This window comes from Pseudophryne corroboree, chromosome 11 (assembly GCF_028390025.1).
Source record: "Pseudophryne corroboree isolate aPseCor3 chromosome 11, aPseCor3.hap2, whole genome shotgun sequence".
Lineage (NCBI taxonomy): Eukaryota > Metazoa > Chordata > Amphibia > Anura > Myobatrachidae > Pseudophryne > Pseudophryne corroboree.
The window spans coordinates 320,308,421-320,335,226 of NC_086454.1; the positions used below are offsets into that span (position 1 = coordinate 320,308,421).

Here is a 26,806-nt window from a genome sequence, read left to right on the forward strand (position 1 = left end):
TAGCAGAAGTGCGAACGAAAAGATCGCAGAGCGGCGGCAACGGTTTTTAGTGCAGTTTCAGAGTAGCTCCAGACCTACTCAGTGCTTGCGATGACTGCAGACTGTTCATTTCCTGTTTTGACATCACAAACACGCCCTGCGTTAGCCCAGCCACGCCTGTGTTTTCTCAAACACTCCCTGAAAACAGTCAGTTGACACCCAGAAACGCCCACTTCATGTCAATCACTCTGCGGCCAGCAGTGCGACTGAAAAGCTTCGCTAGACCCTGTGTGAAACTACATCGGCCGTTGTAATAGTATGTCGTGCGTGCGCATTGTGCAACATACGCATGCACAGAACTGCTGTTTTTTTGCCTCTTCGCTGCACAGAGAACGATTGCAGCTAGCGATCAACTCGGAATGACCACCTTAGTGTGTAATGATACTTAATTGCCAAATATCCAATTGTTACATGATACGGCAGGCAGTCATTCTACTGCCAAATACTTTTTTACAGATTTAAGTAAAGCAGAACTGACACAGTATCAGAAAAATAGGATTTTAATACCTACCGGTAAATCCTTTTCTCTTAGTCCGTAGAGGATGCTGGGGACGCTTCAAGAACCATGGGGCATAGACGGGATCCGCAGGAGACATGGGCACTTTAAGACTTTGAATGGGTGTGAACTGTCTCCTCCCTCTATGCCCCTCCTCCAGACTCCAGTTTAAGTAACTGTGCCCAGGGAGACGGACATTTAGAGGAAAGAATTTATTGTTAAACCATGGTGAGCATCTTACCAGCTCACACCTCCAGTATGCCACAGAACGTGGCATTCAATAGAACACCAGCCGACGGCATGAAGAATATGCAGCAATATGCTGACATAAAGCATAACACAACCTGTGTGTAAACACAACCAATAACAGCATAACGCATGCCACGTCATTAATAACGTCAGCAACAGGCTGACTTAAACGCAACACACCACGTGTGTAACCATACCCAATAGCTGCAGATACAGTACGCACTGGGACGGGCGCCCAGCATCCTCTACGGACTAAGAGAAAAGGATTTACCGGTAGGTATTAAAATCCTATTTTCTCATACGTCCTAGAGGATGCTGGGGACACTTCAAGAACCATGGGGTTTATACCAAAGCTCTAGAACGGGCGGGAGAGTGCAGAGGACTCTGCAGCACCGATTAACCCAACATGAGGTCCTCATCAGCCAGGGTATCAAACTTGTAAACTTCGCAAAGGTGTTTGAACCCGACCAAGTAGCTGCTCTGCAAAACCGTAATGCCGAGACCCCTCGGGCAGCCGTCCAGGACGCGCCCACCTTTCTGGTAGAATGGGTCTTCACCGATTTCGGTAACGGCAATTCAGCCGTAGAATGAGCCTGCTGAATCATATTACAGATCCAGCGTGCAATAGTCTGCTTGGAAGCAGGAGCCCAAATCTTGTTGGGAGCATACAGGACAAACAGAGCCTCCGTTGTCCTAATCTGAGCCATTCTGGTGACATACATTTTCAAAGCTCTGACCACATCGAGAGGCTTCTATTCCGTCAAAACTTCAGTAGCCACTGGCACCACAATAGGTTGGTTCATGTGAAACGATGAAACCACTTTTGGCAGAAAATTGCTGACGAGTTCTCAACTCCGCTCCATCCGTATGGAAGATTAAATAGGGGCACTTGTGGAACAAAGCCGCCGATTCAGACACCCGCCTTGCGGATGCCAAGGCCAACAGCCTGACCACTTTCCAAGTGACAAATTACAACTCTACCTTACGTAAAGGTTCAAAACAATGAGATTACCAGAACTACAACACCACGTTAAGACCCAATGGAGCTCCAGGGGGGCACAAAGGGAGGTTGGATGTGTAACACTCCTTTTACGAAAGTTCGAACTTTTGTAAAGGAGGCCAATAGTTTTTGGAATAAAACCTATAAGGCTGAATCTGAACCTTAATCGAGCCCAACTTAAGACCCGCATCCGCACCATCTTGTGAAACCAGGAGAAAACGATCCCACTGGAATCTTCCGTAGAAGCCTTCTTGGATTCGCAACAAAACACATACTTTCTCCAAATACGGTGGTAACGTTTTTACGTTACTCCTCTACTGGTCTAAAGAAAAGTAAGGATGCCTTCACTGGAAATATCCTCTCGGCTAGGATCCAGTGTTCACCTGAAGATCCGGATACCAGGTCCTCTTAGGCCAGTCTGGAACAATGAGGATCACCTGAACCTTGTTCTTCGTATGATCTTTAGCATTTTTGGAAAACAATGGAAGCGGAGGGGACGCATAGACCGACTGAAACACCCACTGAGTCATTAGGGCGTCCACTGCTATAGCTTGAGGGTCCCTTGACCTGTAACAATATCTCTGAAGCTTCTTATTGAGGTGAGACGCCATCTTATCTATTTTAGGAATCCCTCAACGACTTGTCACTTCTGTGAAAACCTCTGGATGAAGACACCACTCTCCTGGATGGAGAACGTGTCTGCCGAGGAAGCCTGCTTCCCAGTTGTCCACTCCTGGAACGAACATCGCTGACAGAGCGCGCATATGATTTCGTCGCCTGGCGGAAAATCTTTCTGGCTTTTGCCATTGCTGCTACGGTTTTTGTTTGTAGAAAACCGTTATAATCGGCCCTTACCTCTAGACCATTAATGTGGTGACAAGTATCCTAACTTGACCCTCTTCCTTGGAAGTTTTCCTCCTGTGTGACAGCTCCCCCGCCTCTAAGGCATGCATCCGTGGTCCCTAGGATCCAGTCCTGGAACCCAAACCTGCGCTTTTGAGAACTGCGCCGCTACCACAGGAGTGAAATTCTGGTCTTGAAAAAACAGGATTATCCCAGGTGGAAACCGGACCACTTGTCCAACTGGTCCAGCTAAAAACACTCTGACATTTAACCTGCTCACTGAATGGCCTTGTAGGCCGCAACCATCTTTTTCATCAACGGAATGTAATGATGGATTGACCCTGTTGCAGATCTGACCCGACTCTGGATCCTCAGAGCTTTTTGCACTGGAAGAAACAAACTCCCCACAGTTCTGTGTCTAACAGTATTTCCAACGACGACAACCGCGACGTTGGGATCAACAGTGATTCTGGCAAGTTCAGGAGCCAACCACTTTGTTGAAGAACTGTCAGGGAGAATGCAACGTTTTGCACCACTTGGTTTCTTGACCTCGCCGTAATCAGGAGAGCGTCCGAGTACAGAATAATAATGACTCTTTTACTATCGAAGGAAAACCATCATACCGCTATCACTCCGGTGAATTGGTAATGACAATCCTGAATAGCAAACCCAGGTAAGCCTAATGCGGAAGAAACCGTAATTAGACCCCCTTTCTCCTTTTCCAGATTGGAGATCCCTGCCCTGAGAGATTCCAGCTTTTAGTTCAACTTCTTAAGTAGAAATTTTTGGGATTTTAGAGATAGGATTGTTCTGACCGAGCCGTCCGGCCTCGGGAGCACGAAAAAGCTTGAATAACAGCTTCTTCTTTTCCAGAGGAGAATCGGTAAGGTCTATTTGAAAAAAAATCGGTGAGGGGAAACATCTGGAAACTGCAGTATGTCCCCCTTGGGACTCTATTCTTAAAATCACTGGTCCATGTCCGTTCCAGGACTGACTGAAGAGTATTATACGTGGTCCCACCGGTGCGGGCTCCCGCAAGATAGACCCAGCGTCATGCAGTGGATGTGGCAGAGACAGAGGATGATTTCTGCTTCTGCGAATTTGAAAAGACTGCTGACCTCTTACCTTTTCACCTTCCTCTACCTGCAAAGAAAGGGAAATCCGTATCTATTCGGTCGAAATGACTGCATCCTACAATAATGCATCACCAACCGTTGTGAGGGAACATAGGGCAAGAAGGTAGACTTACCAGTGGTATCTGCAGAGATCAACTTAACAAGGCCATCCCCAAACCAGGTTTCACCTTCATAGGGAAGAGACTCCAGTTCTTCTCGGAGTCAGCCTCAGCATTCCATTGGTGAATCCACAACGCCCTCCTAGTCGAGACCGCCATGGAATTGGCCCACGAACCCAAGAGTCCTACATCCCTTGTGCTCGCACGGCAGTCTGCTGAAATGTTATAGATATGACCCAACTTAAGGAGTACCCTGCATACAACTACTCCCCCATGCGCACGTAATGCAAGTATAATCAACGTACACACGGACACATAATTAGAGTATCACATATCTTCCTGCATACGATCCTTTGTGACAGGGCCTCGTGCAGAACAGGGGGTGACTCTCACTTTATTCTATCCATGGCGGGAAAAGAATAAACACTCGGAATACTCTTGAGGATATGAAAACATCTTGCCACGGCCACTCAGCACATGAGAAGGAATAACTTTACCTCAGCATTCATTATAAATTTTTTATATATATACATATATACACCTTTAAATACACCTATACACAAAGATCTATCTATCTATCTATCTATATATCTATATATATATATATATCTATATATATATATATATATATCTATATATATATATATATATATATATATATAAAAAACTCATATATAAATATCCCTTTTGACAGGAACAGCAGGGTCCCGTAGTGACGTTAATACGTTCTTAATGTGTATGAAACATGTACTGAATGCCGATTTTGTGGATATAGTCAGGAAACATTATGGTCGACATAAGAAACAGTATTCGTGTCGATCTCCGGGAGTAGTAACTGGGCAAAATAACATTTTTGCGATCCCGAGGGGTCTGAGGGTCATCTATTCTATGAATATGACACCCTCCATAAATATTACTACGTCTGTGTCCGTGCCACAGACCTATGCAACCTTACTATACATACATATACATATAGGTATAGCCCTTTCTGATATGCATCACATTATCATGCCAATTTTTACCCAGTCAGATATTGTTGGTGCCGACAGGGTCACTACCACACGTCTGTGTCTCCCATATAGTTTTCTCTTGGGAAGAACATACATCTACTGACATGTTTACACTTATTCACATGTACCAAGTACCATTAGGAGTCGGCGGTGCTGACAGAGTCATTCCCACAGCCGTTTGTGGCAGAGCACTCAGCTTCAGATATGCCGACACACGTGTACCAAACACATTACACTGGCTATAAGGGATAGACCCCAGTACATTATGTCAGGGAAACACAGAAGGCGTTTACCAGCTTATTTCCACAGCGCTCATTATATAATGTGCTTTTTATTTTTAACTTATAATTCACCAAACAACTGTGCCCCCCTCGTTTTTCACTGTGATCTGTACAGCAGTGTTTTGGAAGGACCAGCGTCTCTGTGAGGAGAAAATGGCGCTGAAATTAGCTGTGAGGGGTAAGCCCCGCCCCCTTAATGGCGCGTTTCAGCCCCGCTATTCCTTACATATATTTATACTGGCGGGGGTTAAATCTAGTGCCTGGGCACTTATATATTCGTTTGCCAGTCTCTGTTGAGGATTTATATGCTGCCCAGGGCCCCCCGAACCCCCTGTCCCCCTCGCCCTGCACCTTACAGTGCCTGTGTGTGTGGGAGCATGGCGCACAGCGCGGCCGCTGTGCGGTACCTCAAAGCCGTCACTGAAGTCTTCTGATCTTCTTCTACTCACCCGTCTTCTGACTTCTGGCTCTGCAAGGGGGGTGACGGTGGGCTCTGGGAACGAGCATCTAGGCGTAGCTAGCGATCAGACCCTCTGGAGCTAATGGTGTCCAGTAGCCAAAGAAGCAGAGCCTTGAAACTCACAGAAGTAGGTCTGCTTCTCTCCCCTAAGTCCCACGATGCAGGGAGACTGTTGCCAGCAGTGCTCCCTGAAAATAATAAACCTAACAGAGTCTTTTCAGAGAAACTCAATAGAGCTCCCCTGTGTGTGACCAGTCTCACTGGGCACAGAATCTAACTGGAGTCTGGAGGAGGGGCATAGAGGGAGGAGCCAGTTCACACCCAAAGTCTTAAAGTGCCCATGTCTCCTGCGGATCCTGTCTACACCCCATGGTTCTTGAAGCATCCCCAGCATCCTCTAGGACGTATGAGAAATGTTATTACATTACTTCTGAACAAAGCATGTCGCTGTACATATTGTTACAATGTCATTGATTGAAAAACTTCATACTAGCAAACTTGGGGGTAATTCCAAGTTGATCGCAGAAGGAATTTTGTTAGCAGTTGGGCAAAACCATGTGCACTGCAGGGGAGGCAGATTTAACATGTGCAGAAAGAGTTAGATTTGGGTGCAGTGGCGCACCCAGGGGGGGGTTCCGAGTACCCAGAAACCCCCCTCCACTTTTTTTTTTTTAGCTGCATGAGTATTATTAATGACTGTCTAGCGTCCTCTGCAGCCTGCTGTCTTCCTGGTGGCACTTGCAAGTGCAATAAAAGTTTACTTTATTTTAATTATAGTACATATATATCCATGTGCCTACATATATACACATGTATATACATAAATGCAAATCCAAGGAAGAAGGCACTCTGGAGTCATCAATAATGGCAAAGTAGCAAATGTGTATTAAAGGTTCAGGTCGAGTACTTTCGGGGACAGCACCCCGTCCTCAGGACCACACCACAACAGTACAATCATATACATACATACATACATACATATAAACACACACACACACATATGATATATATATATACATGTGTATATATATGTGTACTGTATGTGTGTGTGTGTATATATATATATATATATGTATGCATGTTTAATATGCTATGTATATGTGTATATGGGTTCACTACGATCTCCCGGTGGCCGGCCTCCCGGCGACCAGCATACCGGCGCCGGGAGGCCGGCCGCCGGCTTACCAACAGTGTGGCGAGCGCAAATGAGCCCCTTGCGGGCTCGCTGCGCTCGCCACGCTACGCGCGCCACACTATTCTATTCTCCCTCCAGGGGGGTCGTGGACCCCCACGAGGGAGAATAAGTGTCGGTATGCCGGCGGTCAGGCTCCCGGCGCCGGTATGCTGGTCGCCGGGAGCCCGACCGCTGGCATACTGAAGACCACCCGTGTATATATATATATATATGTGTGTATGTATATATATATATATATATATATATATATATATATATATATATATATATATATGTGTGTGTGTGTGTAGATGTATGTATATATATATATATATATATACACACACACACACACACACACACACACACACACACACACTAGTTTTACGGACCCAGCATATACTGGGTCACCTCAGTCCCCACCCCCGTGATTGGCTCCGCCCAGTTCTGGAAACCCCCCCATGCAAATCCTGCGTTTGCCACTGGGGTGGGTTATTTTATTTCTGTGCAGGGTAAATACACTGCAAATTAGATTGCAGATTGAACACACCACACCCAAATTTAACTCTTTCTGCACATGTTAAATCTTCCTCCCCTGCAGTGCACATGGTTTTGCCCAACTGCTAACAAAATTCCTGCAGCGATCAACTTGGAATTACCCCCATGAAGCAGGATTGCTTAAGTTGATAATACGAATCTCAAAGCAACACAATGTGGTATACTGGTTGCATGATAAATGCTTTTCGTTAGCTGAACGTCAAATACCACTTCAGCTAGTACCTTAATAAATGTAAAGCTTGTATAAAAACATCTAGACACTAATAAAATAGGCCAAATCCTAAGTTATAGCAGGGAGGAAGAAATACACTAGATGTATCATGTGGGGAAACATACAGCGCCTTGTGAACTCAGGTATAGTTACCACTCCCGAGTTGGGGGTATTGTGGCCACCGTCCGCAGTGATCTCTTGATTGTGGGCGGGTATGCACTACTGGGTCCCCCTCGCTGTGTTTCCCGATGGTCTCCAGCATTCCCCGTACTCTGTGGCCGCGCGGCCGCCCATTCCGGAAGGGGCGGTGACGCGCTGACGTCACTAACTGGACGCCGTCCTTCTCTCGACGTACGTTTCACCCTTTGTCAGTGACATCAGCTTGTCACCGCCCCTTCCGGAACGGGCGGCCGCGTGGTCACATTTTATTAGTGTCTAGAAGTTTGTATACAAGCTTTACATTTATTAAGGCATTAGCTGAAGTGGTATTTGACGTTCAGCTAACTCTCAGAAGAAATGTAATAACATTTTCTGATACTGTGTCGATTTTGTTTTACTTAAATCTGTAAAAAAAAACTCTTTGGCAGTAGAATGACTGCCTGCCGTATCGTGTATAATTAGACATTTGGCAATTAAGTATCATTACACACTAAGTCTTGTGCTCATCTTTATTGGATATTATCTGGAAACTATTTAGCATTTTGCTTTGATTGTGATCTGTTAGAGCACTAAAAATTGAATACACAGGGTCTGATGCCCATTTTTTTAATCAGATATTGTTTGGCCATTATTCTGATGTGCTGTTGCTGCGTACAGCATTCTGCTAATTAGTCAAATCATTAGCAAATTACTATCACCACACTTCCTCATTGAAGGCAAAAACTGTGCATAACAATCTGATGAGTTACTCTTTATTCTACCTGCAATTCGTTATATACTTGCTTCTGGCTGACACTCATTCTGACCCAAGCATATTGCTTCAGCCAGCACATCAGTTCTGCCATTTAGGAAGCATTAACTGCTCTTTACTTTGATACCCTCTCATCTGGTTGATAGTAGCCCCGGGCTTAAGCATTACGCTTCTCCCCAGACAAATTCACTATCACAACAGAAAGCAGAAGTATCCTTCTTATACACGCTCTCATCTAGAAAGTCAGGATTTGGGTTCTTTCGAGCCCCACTCCGGGCAAGTACAGAAAGCAGAAGTGTTTCCCTTCCATTCCTGAACCAACTGCCCACAGCCATACTATCCTGAATACGCCCCTCACTATCACAACAGAAAGCAGAAGTATCCTTCTTATACACGCTCTCATCTAGAAAGTCAGGATTTGGGTTCTTTCGAGCCCCACTCCGGGCAAGTACAGAAAGCAGAAGTGTTTCCCTTCCATTCCTGAACCAACTGCCCACGGCCATACTATCCTGAATACGCCCGATCATGTTTGATCTCGGAAGCTAAGCAGGTGAGGCCTGGTCAGTACTTGGATGGGAGACCACCAGGGAATACTAGGTGCCGTGGGCCATATTCCTAGGAAATTATTTTTCCACTACAATATTTCTCATCTCTATTGCTGTGTATACACCGTTTTCGATTAGCAATGTGGTATTAAACATTTATGTTATATAGCTTGTTATGTACCATAATCAACTTCTGAATTACTCAGTAACCACTAGGAGATCTCAGAATTTTCTTCAAGAAATCCAAAACATCAATTATCTGATATTTTCACCTCTATATCTTAAACCATATTTGATACAAAGGCAATCAAGATTTTTATTTTCATATCAGCTTCACTATTTGTGATGATATTATTTGAGATTAGATTAAAGGTTAAGTTTTAATACATTTACAGTGAAGAGACCCAACATGTTTTTTCCCTTTATTTATTATTCATTATCATAAGAGTGCTTCCAAAAAAACGTTATTTTGTCTTTTTCTCTTTGTTTTCATGTAGCCCAATAAATTCTCATAAGGCGCTGTTTCCTGACAGTAATGGTCACATAGCCACTGCGCTCCACACAGGGGGTTATTCAGAGATCAACACTAATGGCTGCAGACGCAGCCAGATCTGCGTTCACCTCTGCACATGCTGGGCGCCGCCCAGCACAGGTCAAGCCCACCCAGCATGTGTAAAGCCCCCTCTAAGGTTGACCCCTGGCAGGGTGTCAGACGATCAGCGGACATTTTTTTTGGAGCGTCTGCGTGTAACGTCACGCAGCCACCCTGAAAATGGTCCTGGACCTCCCTCGCCCCACCCCACGCCGTGCCGCCACCCCAAAAACGCCCACCGCTGTCAATTGTGGATGTGACCGCAATGTGTGTGTTCGCGCAGCCGCAATGCGCAGGGAGCCACATTAGCGACAGGGTCTGAATAACCCTCATAATCCGCCCATTAGCTCCTGCATATTGGAAACCACACTCCTTCTGCATATGTAGACTTATTTAAACACTTCTGTTAGTAATAGTCCGGGTGAATCTTTAGGGTCTTCAACAAGATGCAGACTCCGCAAAATCATTAATACTCAGACTGGGCGTTAGCGCACAGTGGGAGTTATTCAGAGATGGATGCAGACCTTGCTTCCGCAGCAATATCTACGTCAATCTACTCACATGCTGGGGGCCGGCCAGCGTGTGTGTGGTGCGTGCCTCAGGATGCGTCCGCAATTTAAATGGTCCACGGTCCATTAAGGTCAACCCCCGGCAGGCGGTCCAGCGCCATTTTGTTTATCGAAACTGCTTCGTGTGATGTCACGCATCCGCCCCAAATATGGTCCCTTGTCTGTACTGCGCCCACAAAACACTGCAGCGATGCCCCCCAACCGCTGTCATTCACCTTGTGGGCGCATCTTTCCAGGATACGGCCACAAGGTGAAGCGTCGCGCGCGCAATGCGGCCGGTGCACGTGCGCAGACCCCCTGAATGCAGCTGCTGTGTAGATGCGCAGCTGTGTTCCCAAGGATGCTGTTACTGTATAAACAAGCTAAAATCACATGTAAGGTTCTCAGCACTTAGGCCTTTCCAGCTTCATTTCTATATAAACAATATGGCCTGTTTTTAGTCCGCCATTCAGGAGAACTCATAAAAACACAGAATGTGACGGCTGATAAGAGCCACTTGGCCCATCTAGTCTACCCATGTACATACACACTAGGGTTCATTGGGGTTTTTTTTTGTCAGGAGTCACTTAACCTACCAGTATATATTTGGGTTCTGAAAGGAAACCGGGTTACCCAGAGGCAACCCACGCAAGCACGGGGGGAATATACAAACTCCACACAGGGCCATGGTGGTAACTGAACCCATGACCTCAGTGCTGTGAGGCAGTAATGCTAAACATTACACCATATGTCCTCATATGTAAAGGGTGAAATCCAAAAACTTGGATTAAATGTCACCTCAGGGACCACCTTCCCAAGGCTTGCGCTTTGCGATTCTGGGAATGGGCTGGGGCCAGCTGACGTGCAATAAAACCCCAAACAAAATCACTGGACCCACCCTGAAATTTGACTGGTGTCCAGAGATGCTACTGACATTGTACCTTACTATATAGTGGGTGGAGAGGGTGGTGCTGCTATGGGGACCAACAATTTACCTAGTTATGCCCCTGCATGGCAGCCCTACTAGTCAATGCCCGATGAAAGGGGTATTAGAGCAGGACACTGGCTGGAGCTGCCCTGGGGTAGGGATACAGCTCTCTCGGTGCAGCAAAGACTATGTAAATAGCGTCACACATCAGTATATTCTCCTATATATAGATTATTGTACATGATATAGTATTCTTCAATCTGCTTTATATCAGATGTGTTACTGTTGTGCAAATAAACATAGGGATTACCTCATGCAGAAAATCCTCCATTAATAACATTGAAAGCGTATATGGAGATATCCAGCTATAATGCTAGGTGGGGGGAGGGGGGTACACTCAGGGAAGGACGGGAATTACATTACATTACATTCAATCTGATTACTGTAATAAAGGCGACTGCAATAATTGGCAAATATTCTCTACTGTGGAGAACAGAGAATTCCCCCGCACTGCTGCCATTGTAGTGGGTGCTGGGTATAGATGATAGAAAGGAATTGTTCTATATACTGTGAATATACTGTGTTATTTTTTTTAACTCAAACACAAAAATTAAAAGTAATACAGACCCAATGTCTCCCCTCCCCCGTGTTCTGATAATTGAAGACATAATGGAAGTTAAACTCAGCATCAGGGACAGTTATGCGGCGGCAAGGTGTGCGTTTGGTGGAGATTGGACTTTGAAGCATTTTCCCTTGTTCTGCCAGCTGCATTCCATTGGGATCGGAAATCCTACCACCAATGGGTGCAGATTCCTTTAAATAGGATTTTAGGTGGTCATTCCGTGTTGTTCGCTCGCTAGCTGATTTTAGCAGTCGTGCAAATGCTATGCCGCCTCCCACTGGGAGTGTATTTTAGCTTAGCAGAAGTGCGAACGAAAGGATCGCAGAGCGGTGGCATAATTTTTTTGTGCAGTTTTAGAGTAGCTCAAAACCTACTCAGCGCTTGCGATCACTTCAGACTGTTTCGTTCCTGTTTTGACGTCACAAACACGCCCTGCGTTCGCCCAGCCACACCTGCGTTTTTTCTGGCACGCCTGCGTTTTTTAGAACACTCTCTGAAAACGGTCAGTTGACACCCAGAAACGCCCACTTCATGTCAATCACTCTGCGGCCAGCAGTGCGACTGAAAAGCTTTGCTAGACCTTGTGTGAAACTACATAATTCGTTGTAATAGTACATCGCGCATGCGCAGAAGTGCCTTTTTTTGCCTCATCGCTGCACAGCGAACGAACGCAGCTAGCGATCAACTCGGAATGACCACCTTAATACCTACTGGTAAATCCTTTTCTCGTAGTCCATAAGGGATATTGGGGGACACTAGTATGATGCAGTATAGACGGGTTCCAAAGGAGCCAGTGCACTTCAAATGTCTTCAACTGGGTGTGCTGGCTCCTCCCCTCTTTGCCCCCTCCCACAGGCAGTTACAGGTAAAAACATGCCCGAAGAAGAAAGGACATATATGAGAAAAGGAACATGATAAACAGAAAGGGTGGTGAGATTTACACACCAGCACACCACTAACATACAACTAGCAATGGCTGGTAACAACAACAGTAACAGCTGAACAGGTAACTATAGAACATGAACCTGCAGAAAAGTCCAATAACATCACTGTCTTCCACCATCATCAGAGGTTAAAACCAGGAGGACTGCAGAAATTTCAACACTACAGCCAAATCCCAGGGTGCTGTAGGCAGCACAAAGGGAGGTTGTATGTGCAAGAAGGTCTGAACTTCTGGCAACACTGTCAATTTCTTCTGGTAGAAAACGGAGAGAGCTGAAATCTGGACCTTAATGGAACCCAAACGTAAGCCCTTATCCACACCAGCCTGCAGGAAATGTAGGAAACGTCTCAAGTGAAACTGTGCAGGCAGATGTGTGCGTTCCTTGCACCAAGAGACAGATCTCCTCCAGATATGATTATAATGAATTGACGTCACAGGTTTCCTGGCCTGAACTATGGTTGCAATAACCTTCTTGGAAAGGCCCTTGTGAGCTAGGATGTTCCGCTCAACCTCCATGCTGTCAAATGAAAACGCCGTAAGTTTGGCTAGACGAACGGTCCTTGTTGTAGAAGATCTCTTCTGAGTGGTAGAGGCCAAGGGTCTTTGACTGACATGTCCAGAAGATCCGCCTACCACGCCCTCCGAGGCCAATCCGGGGCAATTAGAATTGCCTGGACACCTTGATTCCTGATTCACTTTAGCTCTCTTGGGAGCAATGGAAACAGGTAAACCAGCCGGTACGGCCAAGGGGACGCCAGTGCGTCCACTGCCCTCGTCTGAGGGTCCCTGGTCCACGAGCAATACCAGGGAAGTTTCTTGTTGAGACGAGAAGCCATCATGTCTATTTGTGGGCAACCCCACCGGTCGATGATCTGCTGGAACACCAGATGGTGGAGCCCCCACTCCCCCGGGTGGAGATCGTGACGACTCAGGAAGTCCACTTCCCAGTTGTCCACACCCGGAATGAAGATTGCCGACAAGGCTCTTGCATTTCTTTCCGCCCAGAGGAGTATCTTTGACACCTCTCGCATGCAAGCTCTGCTTTTTGTCCCTCCTTGTCGATTGATCTATGCCACCGCCATGGCGTTGTCCGACTGTACCTGGATCGCATGATAATGGAGCGGAGGAGAGGCTTGAAGTAGAGCATTGTAGATCGCCCGAAGTTCCAGAATGTTGATTGGAAGGAGGCTTTCGTGGCCTGACCACCTGCCCTGGAACTGCGCCCCTTGGTTGACAGCTCCCCATCCTCTCAGACTCGCATCCGTCTTGAGGGTGTTCAATCCTGAATCCCGAAACTCCTGCCCTGCAGGAGATTGGAGGACTGTAGCCACTACAGGAGGGAAATCCTGGCCTGAGGTGACAGCTGAATCATTTGGTTCATCTGTAGATGTGAGCCGGACCACTTGTCAGGAGATCCAACTGAAACATTCTGGCGTGGAACCTCCCATACTGGATTTCCTCGTAAGAAGCAACCATCTTTCCGAAATCTTATGCAGAGATGTACGGACACTCGAGTAGGTCGGAGCATCATTTGGACCATCTCTTGAAGAGTTTTCGCCTTGTCCTATGGTAGAAATACCTTCTGGGCCACAGTATCCAGCAACATCCCCAGGAACAGAAGCCTCTGAGTTGGCTCCAGGTGGGACTTCTGTAAATTGAGGATCCACCCTGCTCGGACAGAAGATGGACGGTGCGGTCGATATGGAGCAACAAACGTCACTGGATCTTGCCTTTATCAGAAGATCGTCCAGATAAGGGACCACATTGATCCCCTGGATCCGGAGTTGAAGCATCATCTCCGCTATCACCTTTGTGAATACCCTTGGGGCTGTTGACAGGCTGAAGGGCAGTGCCTGGAATTGGAAGTGATTATCCAGCAGGGCAAACCACAGGGACGCCTGATGAGGAGGCCAAATCGGAATATGGAGATAGGCGTCCTTGATATCCAAGGAGACCAGAAATTCCTGTTCTTCCAGGCCCGCAATCACAGCTTGCAGGGATTCCATTTTGAACTTGAACACCCTCAAATAAGGATTTAAGGATTTCGGATTCAGAATGGGTCTGACCGAACAGTCCGGTTTTGGCACCACAAACAGGTTTGAGTAAAACCCCTGGCCGCGTTGCAGTAGTGGTACTGTCGAACTCCAGCTTGAAGACCTGAGAAACGAGCTCTCTGACCCAGGCATCCAAGCAGGAAGTCTCCCAGACGCTGCTGAAGTGACGCAGTTGAGCTCCAAACTCGAGATCCCCTAGGGGTGGGTGGGCACAGTCATGCTGAGGCATTACTGGAAGCAGAACCGGTGGACTGTTCCTGAGAACTGGTACTTGCAGGTTTTCTGGACTTGCCTCTGGTGCCTCTAGCCACTTTGGAGGCACCTCTGGCCTTCGATCAAAATCTGTGAGACCGAAAGGACTGGACAGATGGCCCCGGATAGGAGTGTCTCACTGGCAGGGCCCCAGAGGGGAGAAACGTGGAGTTCCCAGCCGTAACTTTGGAAATCCAGGCATCCAATTCAACCCCAAAAAGTAATTCCCCAGAAAAGGGGAGGGATTCCACACTACGTTTGGATTCTGCGTCCGCAATCTGACGCAACCACAAGGCCCTGCGTGCGGACACTGCCATGGCAGACGTCCGAGCATTAATGTTCCCCAACTCCTTGAGGGAATCACAGAGGACACGTGTAGTGTCCTGAATGTGCTTCAGTAATGTTACCATAGTAACTAAGGGCATATCCCCAGAGAGACCCCCCTGAATTTGAATGGCCCAAGAATGAATAGTATGGGTCATCCAGCAACCCGCAATGACCGGTCTTTGTGAGAGGCCGGCTGCTGTGTATATAGACTTTAGGGTAGTCTCTATCTTCCGATCCCCAGGATCTTTCATGGAAAAAGAGCCCGGGGCAGGCAGCACCGCCTTCTTAGACAGGTGAGAGACTGAGACATCCACGCCAGGGGGTTCCTCCCAAAATGTTCTACCTTCAGGAGCAAATGGGAAAGTGCGCAAAAAAATTTTTTTGTCTGGATTTTTCCAGGCCTGTTTGAATAAGTCATCTAACTCTGGAGAATCAGGGAAAGTGATATTGGGCTTGTTTTGTACAAAGAAAAAGGACTGATGTGACGCAGTGTCCTCTAGAGGGAGCTTTAAAACATCCCTTATAGCCAAAATGAGGGGTTCAGTACCCTGAGTAGAATCGGGATCCCCACTAACGGGATCCAGGTCATCCCCATCATCTGTATCAGAGAGCAGCGCAGATAAACCATGCTTCTGGGGACCTGCATGAGACAGGGGGGCTGTGCATCAGCCCTAGCAGCTAAATCTGCAACAGCTTGTTGCAGTAGCTGAGTTTTCTGCACATTAGCAGTGAGCTGGGATGACATATCTGACATCATTGGGGATAATTCTGAGTTGATCGCAGCAGGGACTTTGTTAGCAGTTGGGCAAAACCATGTGCACTGCAGGGGAGGCAGATATAACATGTGCAGAAAGAGTTAGATTTGGGTGGGTTATTTTGTTTCTGTGCAGGGTAAATACTGGCTGCTTTATTTTTACACTGCAATTTAGATTGCAGATTGAACACACCACACCCAAATCTAATTCTCTCTGCACATGTTATGCCTCCCCTGCAGTGCACATGGTTTTGCCCAACTGCTAACAAAGTTCCTGCAGTGATCAACTCAGAATTACCCCCATAGTCTTAAGAGACCCTAACCAGTGGGGCTCTGGACCCTCTCCCCCAGCCTCTTCACTAATTTGTGAAGATTGACTACATTGTTCACAAGAAACAGAGTCATTAGATAATGGAGAGAACCTGGTGTGACGTACACTGCACAGCTTGTGCTTACCCATATATCACAGCAAGTACAAAAACACACACATACACACAGACAGTTATAATGCAAGCCTGCCCTACTGTATGCGAGAGGAGACACAGGGAGAGGGATGATACCAGCACACCCTGAGCTGCACAGCCCCAGTGAGACGGTCAGCTCTGTAAAACACAGGAAGCACTAACAATTGCAATCCTAAATATGCTCAGGATCGTGTACACAAGCGGCTCTCCCCCATTGCTACACCCTGTACCAGTTTTCCCAGCGTGTCAGTGAGGCAGGTAGCGCTGTGTATGTGCTGTAGATGGCTGCAGTAAGCAGAGGAAGGCGCCAAAATGCCCCAAGTCCCACTCTGAGGAAGCTCCGCCCCCTCCAATGGCGCTGGAGCTGTACATATTTTTTATACTGGCAAAGTCTCCTAAACAGCTTAAAACATCACACAAGTGCTAGTCAAGCAGTTTTGTGCCAGTTTACACACGGCCCTTGGAGGGACCCGTACACTGCACTTTGAACCGGGGAACCCCCCTAGCGGGGCCCCTGGTTTGTATTCACCCCCGATGTCACCTTCAGGTAGCGTTAGGGGTGTGCAGCATGCTGCGACAGCCAAGGCGCAGTGCCCCGCTGAACAACAACCCCTCAGGATGGTGGTCCTGCAGCGGGGATGCGGCTCTGCACCTCGCAAGGCCGGTGACCGCCCCCCACCCTCTACCCCCCCAGGAACTCCCACGGCACAGGTATGCTGTTGCCCAGACAGCATACCGAAAATAATAAAAGTTTTTTTTTAAAAATTAATGAAAACTCTCTGGAGCTGCAGAGACGTGCATCCTCTCCTGAGGGCACTTTTTTCTAAACTGCCTGTGGGAGGGGAATAGAGGGGAGGAGCCAGCACACCCAGTTGAAGAAACTTAAAGTGCACCGGCTCCTTTGGACCCCGTCTATACCCTATCGTACCAGTTTCCCCCAATATCCCTTATGGATGCTAGAGAAATATTTATTAACATTTACCGACCTACAGATGTAATCACGCTCATCTTTTCTGCAATGCGGCATGTTGCAACACGGCTTGCTGCGACTATTAGCCGGCGTACGCTCCATTAATAATAGTCACAGCCTGGCACGCCATGCAGCATGCTGCATCGAATTAAGTTGAGCATGGCTACATCTGTAGTGCCAGAATATTAATTTATCAATTTTATATAATTTTTGTTTCCAAGACCATTGTTGTCCTGCGACTCCACCTGGCCTGACCTATAAGCGCATTCTGCGAACGTTGCCTTCTTGTGAAAGCCATGCTCCGACTGATATTTAATTTAGTCTAGTGGATGAAGGAGGTCATTCTGACCCGTTCGCTCGCTGCTGTTTATCGTAGCCGAGCGAACGGGTCTCTACTGCGCATGCGCCGTAGTGTGCCGGCGCATGCCAGACGGCCGAAGGCCGTAGCACAGGCATGTCCAAACTGCGGCCCTCCAGCTGTTGTGAAACTACATGTCCCAGTATGCCCTGACACAGTTTTGCTGTCAGAGAATGCTAAAGCTGTGTCAGGGCATGCTGGGATGTGTAGTTTCTCAACAGCTGGAGGGCCACAGCTTGGACATGCCTGCCGTAGCAGGTCAGCGATCGCCTCTGCCTGATTGACAGGCAGAGGCGGTCGCTGGGCGGGAGGGGCTCGAAATGGCGGCATTTGGCCGCCGTTTCGTAGACGCAGTCCGGCCAACGCAGGCGTGGCCGGAACGAACGGGGGGGGGGGGAAGCCGCAGCGGCTGCGTGACGTCACATGCAGCGGCTGCAGGCCGGGGAGCGAGGAGTACCTCCCGGCCAGCACGCTAAAGCTGCGCTGGTCGGGAGCTACTCTTGAAGTGCAAAGGCATCGCCGCTGTGCGATGCCTTTGCACTTCTGCGAGGGGGCCGGACTGACATGTGGGGCGGATAAGCCCTGTGCTGGGCGTCCCCCCCGCATGTCAGGGAAGATGATCATAGCTGTGCTAAATTTAGCACAGCTACGATCAACTCGAAATGACCCCCGAAATGCGCTACAGCTTATGCTCATGCTAATAGCAGAGAGATAGGTTATCTGGGTGAGGGACTCGTGACCTTTTTGCAGACTGGGAATTAAGCGTCTGATGCTGGATTAAACATAGACCATTTGCGAAGCATATCTTGCATATATAAGGTTGGTGATTCGGATTGGGATCCCTTTTGCTAGTTTTATGTGCTTGATTGAAGCTGGATAGCCTAATACTGCTACTCTCCATGCAGGCCAGTGTAGTGGTTGCGGGAGACTGATAATACAGAGAAAGACAGAAAGGCGGATACAGAGACCAGATTCAGGCTAGGAGGATATTACATGACTATAGCAGGTTAGCAGGATTTGCCAATAGCTGGAGGATAGGCAAGTGCAGATTTACAGCCATACACTGGAGCAGTGTGCTGGGATATCTGAAGCATACTGCAGATTATATCAGAACTGGGCGCTGGCAGCACAGCTGAGGCAGGCTGCAGTAATATACTGGAACTGGGCGTTGGAAGCACAGATGAAGCAGGCTGCAGTAACATACTGGAACAGGATGCTGAAGCAGACTGCATGAATATGCTAGAACTGGGTGATGGGAGCACTGCTGAAGCTAGCTGCAGGAAAATACTGGATCATGATGCTGAAGCAGGCTGCAGGAATATACTGGAACTGTGTGCTGGAAGCATAGCTGAAACAGGCTGCAGTAATATACTGGAACGGTGCTACAGCAGGCTCAAGAATATAGTGGTTCTGGGTACAGGAAGCACAGCTGCAGCAGGACACAGGAAAATACTGGAACCTGATGCTGAAGCAGACTGCAGGAATATACTGGAACTGTGTGCTGGAAACATAGCTGAAACAGGCTGCAATAATATACTGGAACAGGGTGCTACAGCAGGCTGCAAGAATATAGTGGTTCTGGGTACAGGAAGCACAGCTGCAGCAGGCTGCAGGAAAATACTGGAACCTGATGCTGAAGCAGACTGCAGGAATATACTGGAACTGGATGCTAGAAGCATATCTGAAGCAGGCTGCAGGAAAATACTGGTACATGATGCTGAAGCAGGCTGCAGGAATATACTGGAACTGTGTGCTGGAAGCATATCTGAAGCAGGCTGCAGGAATATACTGTAACAGGGTGCTACAGCAGGCTGCAGGAATACAGTGGATCTGGGTGCTGGAAGCACAGCTGAAGCAGGCTGCAGGAATATAGTGGATCTGGGTGCTGGAAGAACAGCTGAAGCAGGCTGCAGGAATATAGTGGATCTGGGTGCTGGAAGAACAGCTGAAGCAGGCTGTAGTCATAAAAGGCAGAGGCGGATTTAGATCTCATGGGGCCCTAAGCAAGACAGATTTTGGGGCCCCCTTCCTCAAACAATCCTCAGTGTGCCCCCCACACCCCCACACCAGTTGTAGCAGACAGGTCCTGCTGCCCCCCAGTCAGTGTATGCTTCCCAATCTGCTTATAGTCGATGATAGCAGGCGGATGGTAGTTGTACTAGTGAATTGATTATTATTTATTACCAGTTATTTATTTAGCACACACATATTCCGCAGCGCTTTACGGAGAACATTTAGCCATTCACATCAGTCTTTCACATCCTCATGCGATCTAAGAACAGTTGTTATATCATGATTTGATTGCGACTTAATACCTGGGTTTGCAATTTTTGCTTAGCTATGCAATGAAAGCATGCTGGCCTGGTGTTTGCATACTCACAAAGTACTCACTTCCACCTATAACCAACTACACTTTTGCGACACTGGTAGCCTTTATTCATTTGGCAAGAATTCCTTTAGATGCAATCTAGGGTCAGCTGTGCTGATCAATTTGCCTTCACATACATAAATTATTCATAATACTAAGTGTTTGTAAATGAACAGCAGAACACCAGTAAACAGGTATTTGAACGTTTACATTTAAATATTGCAACATTTTACACTCCAAGCCTAAAGTACTGTACTCTTATCTGAAACAAACCATGTACCACAAATTCATTTTCTTCATTGTACTCAATAGTTTTTTTCTCTAAAACAAAAACATCCTTCATTCTCCCTGCTACTCACCCCTCTGTACACATTGCTGCCTCAATTATTCACTCCCCTCTTGTTAACACTCATGAGATTTTTACTTATCTCTCTACTGTGACAATAACATCCACAACCAGACACCAAAAAAAAACATTCACAAACCTCCAACTTTATTTATCTCCCCTGCTGCTTTTAGCTGGTGACATTTCCCCAAATCCAGGACCCAATCACTTGCCCCACTCACACCCACCTGATTCGCAGCAATATAGACATCCAGCCAACCTCATAAACATCACATGTCTCCCTGCACCCTCCAAATCACTAAAATGTGCCTTATGGAATGCACGCTCCGTTTGTAACAAATTAACATCCTTACATGACCTCTTCATATCTAACAACTTCAATCTGCTTGCTATAATCAGACACGGCCTCCCCTGCAGCATTGTCACATGGTGGTATCCACTTCACACACACCTTCAGGCCTGGTAACAGTAAAGGAGGTGGGGTTGGATTATTACTTTCCCAATCTTTCACATACACAGTTCTACCACAAGTATCATCACTCACATTCACATCATTTGAAGTACATTCCATCAGGATTTACACTAATTTCTCTCTGCATGTTGCAGCTATCGCCCACCTGGGCAAACCAAACAATTTCTGGAACATTTTTCTGCCTGGCTCCCTCACTTTCTGTCCTCTGACATCTCCACCATCATCATGGGTGATTTCAATATTGCTATTGATAGTCCAAAATCTGCTGCTCATGCCTCCAAACTACTCTCTCTAATCTCCTCTCTCGGCCTCTCCCAATGGACTGACTCCTCTATTCATCAGGAGGGCCACTGCCTTGATCTAGTATTCACCAGACTATGCTCAGTTTCTGACTTCACTAACACAGCTTTCCCTCTCTCAGATCACAACCTTATCACCTGCATGCTCTCCACCATTACTTCAAACTCAGTCATTTAAGTCCTCTAATCCTCCTCAAACCCGCAGAAATATTAACACAATTAATTTTAAAGAACTGTCCACCTCTCTGCAACAACTGCTCTCTCACCTATTTCTGCATTTACTTCTCCTGAGACTGCTGTATCACACCTGAACCAGACTCTAGAAATAACCCTTGACCAAGTGGCTCCAGCTACCCATCACACTCCACGTAGGTCAAGATGTCACCCGTGGCACTCTAAATTAACAAGACACTTACAAAATCTCTCACGCAAAGCTGAACGTCAGTGGCGTAAATATCGTATTCCTAGCGACTTTCTCACATATGAGACTGTCTACCACTCTTATCGTAATGCCCTGGACTCTGCCAAACAAACATATTTCCAAACTCTCATCTCTGCTCAAGCCTCTAACCCTAAATGACTTTTGAATACATTTAAATCACTTCTGAACCCTCCCTCACCCAACCCACCAGCCACTATCAAGGCGCAAGAACTTCAAGGACAAGATTGATGAGATCCGAGATGAAATGGTATGCTCTTCCTCAGCCAGTGACCTGTTCAATTCTCTACCTGAACCCTCTGGCACTCTCTCCTCATTTGATCCCACAAGTGTAGATGAAGTGTCAACACTCTTCTCAGCCTGCTACTCTACTACCTCTCCTCTTGAACCTATACCCTCACAAGTAAGTAAATCTGTCTCCTGTGCTCATCCCAACCTTAACTAACATCTGTAATCTCTCTCTCTCTACTGGTATCTTTCCTTCACTGTTCAAGCATGCACTGGATTACTCCCATTCTGAAAAAACAAAACAAAATTCTGACCCTAACACTCTCTCAAACTACCGTCCCATCTCTCAGCGGCCATGCCTCTTCAAGCTACTTGAGAGACTTGCGTATACTCGCCTCACACACTTTCTTAAAACACACAATTTATTTGACCCACTTCAGTCAGGCTTTCGTTCCCAGCACTCCACAGAGACAGCACTGACTAAAGTAGTGAATGATCTAGTCACTGCAAAGTCCAACGGCCATTAATCACTTCTTATTCTTCTAGATCTCTCTGCTGCTTTTGACACTGTTGACCATTTTCTTCTCATACAAACACTACAATCCCTAGGTCTTAAAGACACAGTCCTCTCTTGGTTCCTATCCTACCTGTCTAATAGCTCCTTCAGTGTTCGCTTCTCTGAATCCACCTTCTCTTCGTTACCGCTTTCAGTTGGAGTACCTCAAGGCTCGGTCTTAGGTCCTCTGCTTTTCTCAATCTATACCTCATCTCTTGGTAAACTAATAAGCTCTTTTGGATTTCAGTATCATCTGTACGCAGATGATACTCAAATCTACCTATCCTCGCCAGATTTGTCACCATCTGTATTGGTCAGGGTCACTGAATGCCTTTCTGCTGTTTCAATTTGGATGTCATCTCGCCACCTCAAACTTAATATTTCCAAAACAGAGCTACTTATATTTCCACCGGCCAATAGTAGTTACCAACCTGATATCTCTATCACTGTTGAGAACTCAACAATCCTACGCCACAAGCTCGCTGCCTAGGTGTCATACTTGACTCAGAACGGTCCTTTGCTCCCCACATTCAATCTGTCTCAAGATCATGTTACATGCATCTAAAAAACATATCCAAAATACGACCATACCTTACACAAGACACTGCTAAAACTCTAATCCATGCTCTCATTATCTCCCGCATTGATTATTGTAATAGTCTTCTTACTGGTTTTACCAAAAAGAGACTCTCACCACTACAATCCATTCTGAATGCAGCTGCGAGGCTAATCTTACTTGCTAGACGTTCATCTTCTGCAGATCCATTGTCAGTCCCTCCATTGGTTACCTGTATTCTACCGTATTCAATATAAAATACTTTTACTCAGACATAAGGCCATTAACCATACTACACCAATGTACACCTCTTCGCTCATCTCAAAATATATCCCAACCCGACCTCTTCGATCTTCACAAGATCTACGTCTCTCATCCACACTGATTACTTGCTCCCATGCACGATTGCAGGACTTCCTTCGGGCTGCACCCACTCTGTGGAATACCCTACCACACACAATAAGACTCTCCCCTAGTCTCCAAATCTTCAAACATTCCCTGAAAACTCACCTCTTCGGGCTAGCTTATCACATTCCAGAACCGCTCACTCAACCTTCATAAGCTTTCCTATCCGATTATATCCCCACTGTACGGACTGCACACATCCTCCACATATTTTCTCTTTCTTCACTTTCCCTTCTTTCTGACCAGGGTTCATCATTGCTGTGATGTGATATCATGCAACCCACTTAGAACCTTTGCAATCCGATGGACAAATACGCAATAGATATTGCCTTTCCTTGTGTATCAATGCCTATTTCCCTATAGATTGTAAGCTTGCGAGCAGGGCCTTCCTACCTCTGACTGTTTGTTTATTACCCAGTTTTGATGCATCATTGTGTCCAATTGTAAAGCGCAACGGAATTTGCTGCGCTATATAAGAAACTGTTAATAAATAAATAAATAATACATCAGCCCCTTCTCCAGTGGAGCTTACAATCTATATTCCCTACCACATGTACACATTCATGCTAGCGTTAATTTTGTTGGGACCCATTTAACCTACCAGTATATTTTTGGATTGTGGGAGGAAACCGGAGTACCCGGAGGAAACTCACGTATGGGGAGACTATGCAAACTCCGCACAGTTAGGGCCATGGTGGGAATTGAACCCATGACCTGAGTGCTGTGAGGCAGTAATGCTAACCATTACACCGTCTTTGCTGCCTTTAAAATCACACCTGGCAGCTATCTAGTCACTGACAGCCTACCGGGAGTATACCTTTTACCAGCTGCTTTGGTTGCCTTGTGGTAAATACTTCTCTGCATATAGGAACTGGGGGACGGAAGTAGAGACAGATTATAGATGGGGTATTCGCGCAGGGGCTCCCGCACATTTGGGCTCCCCACACTGTGGCAAACATTGCCCCGACCCGGCCCACACTGCACCCTTCTACCTGGCTGGCTCCGGGCAGTAATGCAGTGGTGTGCCGCGACTCCCAGGTGTACGCGGGAAAGGCCTAATGCCGTGAAGTTCCTGTCCTGTTTAGAGACCTGTGCTATAGCCAGGCTGTAACAGATAGTGTCTCTCCCATTCACTCCCCCCGACTCTCTCTCCCCATCTCTCCTCTCTCTCGCCTAAGATGCTCACTTTGTCTCTCCCTGACATGCTCTCTCTCTCCTGAACACCCTTTCTCTCTTGCTCTCCCTCACCTCCGTGACACACACTCTCTCTTGCTCCCCTCTCTTTGGGGTCTATTTACTAAGCCTTGGATGGAGATAAATCCGACGGAGATAGAGGGCTAGATGCGTCATCGCTTGGAAATTGATAAAATGGTGAGTGAAAAAGCACCAGCCAATCAGCTCTTAACTAGAGATGTGCGGGTTCGGTTTTACTCAGATTTACTCAGGGCTCGAAACGGCATCTTACTGGATCACGGATGTCACACGTTTTGGATAGCCAACAAGCAAAACCCGAAATACCCGAGTAAATCCGAGTAAAACCGAACCCGCACATCTCTAGTTAAGAGCTGATTGGCTGGTGCTTTATCACTGTCCATTTTATCACTTTCCAAGCGATGACGCATCTAGCCCAAAGTAGCAGCCAATCAGCTCCTAACTGCCATGTCACAGGTTGGGTTTGAAAAATGACAGTTAGGAGTACCAGCCAATCAGCTCCTAACTGCCATGTCACAGGTTGGGTTTGAAAAATGACAGTTAGGAGTACCAGCCAATCAGCTCCTAACTGCCATGTCACAGGTTGGGTTTGAAAAATGACAGTTAGGAGCGGATTGGGTGGTATTTTATCTCCGTCTGATTTATCTCCATCCAAGGCTTAGTAAATAGACCCCTTTGTCTCTCCTTTCTCTCCTGGACACAAGTTTGCAGTCTCTCCCACTTGCACCCCTCCATCTCTCCCCGACACGCTCTCTCTTGCTCTCCTTGACACCCTGTCTTCCTCCCCCTTTTTAATTTCTCTCCCTCTCCCCGACACCCTCATTGTCTCGCAGTCCCCTCACTCTCACCCTTGCTCCCCCTAAGGGGAAATCAGTGACAGCGACAGGGGGCAGAGTTAATTTTATTGGTGGAGGCCCCCACACCTTCGTTCCCACAGGGCCCCAACTAGCCTAAATCCATCCCTAGCTGGAGGCACAGCTAAAGCAGGCTGTGTCTACACTTGTGACCCGCATAGGCGGGAGCTTCCTATGTAGGCAAAGGTCAGGAAGGGCATGTACACGCAAATGGATCCTATTCAGTCCCATATGCAGGTGAATACACACCAGTTTGGATATCTATCTTATGCACCTACTGTACAGCAGGTACAAGTACTAATTGATGATGATTACGTGCAGCAAATCGGGCACATACTCTACAAGCAGAGAGGCAGGAGAATCTTGAGAGGTGTACAACCTTATATATGGACAAATATGCATATTTTTTCAGTTTCTTCTGAACAATGTATGCCCGATTCACTTCCAACTCTATCAGGCCTAAGTTTAGAAATAGGAGCTATTCAGCCATTGCAGATGACAGCAGAGCAATAACACGTCATCTACTTCCACTAAGCATGCCGTGCTGTATAGGAAATAGATCTTATGCTGCTACAGGAAGCGGTCACCGCTACACAGTAACAAACTCAATGATTTACACAAAGACAGTTACCAGTATCGTGTCAGGTTCTTAGATATTACACAGCGCTGTACAATCAGACGGTGTTTGGTTAGTGACACCGTGATCTGTGCACCAGGGGAGCTTCCCAGCTAGACTGCGTTCTCGGTCTCATCATGACACTCATAAAATGAACTGTATGGAGAACACTGCGCAAGAACAATAATATTAATAATAGTAAAGTGATATATAGTTGAATATTAAGACGCATTAAAAGGAAGACGGACACTTTGTGACGGCTGCTGTGCCCCATAAATTAATCCAATCGTGCGGATACACGAGATGCTTTCTTTTCACGGGAAGCTGAATGGAAACTATGAAACTAGGATAAACACCTTTACAGAGATGTATAAACCAAAAAGTCATAATATTTGGAATGAGAGTTCCACATCAGTCATATAAAAAACAAAAAGCAAACCGTAACTCTCCCCCAAAGAAACGATAAAAAGTGGGGGGATAACAGAGAAGGTAACAGTTCAGAAACCTGGGGGGTATATTTACTAAAGTGTGTGTTTTTAGATTTGAAGATGTTGCCATCGTCTTCTAGAAAGTGCTAGATAAATGATAAGTAGAATCTGAGTGGTTGCTATGGCCAACATCTCAACTTCTAAA

At 46.7% G+C, this 26,806-nt stretch overlaps 1 long non-coding RNA gene and 1 pseudogene across 2 annotated transcripts in view; one reads left to right on the forward strand and one right to left on the reverse strand.

Moving 5' to 3' along the window:
- Positions 1-26,806, reverse strand: part of LOC134970225 (uncharacterized) — a 45,042-nt gene that overhangs the window by 14,247 nt on the left and 3,989 nt on the right. The window lies entirely within an intron of this gene.
- LOC134971197 (5S ribosomal RNA) lies at positions 8,957-9,074 on the forward strand (annotated as a pseudogene).